Consider the following 2,299-nt stretch of genomic DNA (forward strand, 5'->3'; position numbering starts at 1 on the left):
CAGGAGAGATGGAAGGATGCGCTCAGTAAGTCGGGGAAGGCAGAAAAGGAAGCTCTCCCCAGAGAAATATACGAATCACAACATAAAGAAAATGTGGGAAGGGAGGAAGAACAATTAGTTTTTAATATATCTAAGTGTCTGTTAACAACAGATGAAATGATAGTATTGAACAAGGGTCTTACGTTTATTCCCACTAACGCCAGCATATATGAAGAAACTATTAGGGATTTTAAGTTATTTATCCGGAATCTTTCCTTAAAGATCTTTTTTAGGGACCAGAGTTCTAATTTAAAATAAGAGTTCAAGTAACCTAGTGTGTTTACTCCACCACTTCATCCACTACTAGCTGCTTACAGCAGACTAGTAGAAAATGATATATCTAGGATATATGAAGAGAAGGGTAATAGGACACCGAGGAATAAATTTAATTTAACATTTAAACAGAGGGCGTCACTTAATTGCCTGATTAATGATCAATCCTTAGCAATCAGACCAGCAGATAAGGGTGGAGGGGTCGTGTTAATGGATAAGGAGCAATATATTAAGGGAATGAGACAGATGTTATCAGATGAAACATATTATGGACATATAGAAGAGAGCATGGTTTATACCATAGCTCATAGTATTCAGAATAATTTGGAGGACTTATTTAAAGCAAACATTATTGACAAAGAATTATTTGAATTCATGTCTGTTGAATTTCCACTGATACCTGTCTTACACGGACTCCCGAAGATCCATAAGGACATGAGAAATCCCCCATTCAGACCAATAGTGGCAGGAAGGGGGTGGTCAACTGAACCACTGTCGATTTATGTAGAGAAACAGCTCAGACCACTAGTGGATGAAAATACTTATATTTTGAGAGATACGAAACAATTTTTGTTAGAGTTGAATGAGTTTCTGAGAGATTTCGATGCTACAAGGAATTATTTTCTTGTTTCTCTAGACGTGAAATCTCTCTTTACAGTCATTCCAAATGTAGAGGGAGTTCTTATGTTAAGTAACTATATGAAACGCAATTCACAGATGCAAACATCTAAGATAGAGCTTTTAATGTATCTTTTGGAGATGGTCCTAGAATCCAATGTGTTTTACTTTGAAGGAGAATTTTATCTACAGAAGGATGGCGTAGCTATGGGCACATCTTGTGCCAATAGCTACGCCAACCTGTATATGGCTGAATGGGAGTATGTCCATCTATTCCCTATGTATTTCTTCAAGACATATGTTCCTTTTTATAAACGTTTTGTTGACGACCTGTTCCTTATTTGGACAGGTACGCCGACTGAGTTAACACAATTTGTAGATGCTATGAATTCCAGCAACAGGTATCTCAAGTTTACCCATGAGTACTCAGAAAGTAAACTTCCTTTTTTGGATATTTATATAGAAAAACTCCCTAATGGATTGGTTAATACGGGTGTATTTAGGAAGAAATGCCACAAGAATGCACTATTACATAGAACAAGTATGCATCCGGGATATGTATATCGCAATGTAGTAAAAGGACAAGCGATTCGTATATCTAGGTACAATCCAACTGAGCTAGGATATACTAATGAGATCAATGAATTAAGTAGTAGGTTTCTATCTAGAGGCTATTCAGTTAATGAGATCAAAAAAGGTTTTATTGATATGCCAGCCCTTAGAGAGAATAGTGCTGCCCCATATTTTAGTAATGGGCATTTGCACGGCTCATTTACGAATCAGGATTCCCTAGCAAGTGGTAAAGAAATAAACAAAAAGGAAAAAACAGCCTGCTCTATCTTTTACACTAGCGATGTAGGGAACATTAAAGATGTAATCAGGAAACACTGGGACATTTTAACTATAGACCATGAACTTAAGAATATAGTAGGGGAAGCACCTAGATTTATTTATAAGAATAAAAAGAATTTGAAACGATTATTATGCTACCCCAAAGAAGATATAGTGGAACACAATATCGAGTTATATGGGACAGAGAAGTGCAATAAATGTAATTTTTGTAATTACATTAATACCGATAATACGTTTATCCATCCCATAACATGTAGAGAATACACTTTTAAAGTGCATGGGAATTGTCTTACCTCAAACGTGGTTTACCTGGCATCCTGTTTGGAATGCCAGGCATTCTACGTTGGTAAGACTAATAGGATATTCAGGGATAGGATACGGGAACATGCCTATAATGTTAGGATAGGCTTGAAATCAAATGCCCTGGCTAGGCATGTTATAGAGAAAGGACATACACACACGTTTAAGTTTTTAATAGTGGAAACAATTATATCAGGACCTAGAGGTGGTGACATTA

The sequence above is a fragment of the Protopterus annectens genome, chromosome 13.part0 (genome assembly GCF_019279795.1).
Source record: "Protopterus annectens isolate FY-2018-M chromosome 13.part0, PAN1.0, whole genome shotgun sequence".
Taxonomy (NCBI): domain Eukaryota; kingdom Metazoa; phylum Chordata; order Ceratodontiformes; family Protopteridae; genus Protopterus; species Protopterus annectens.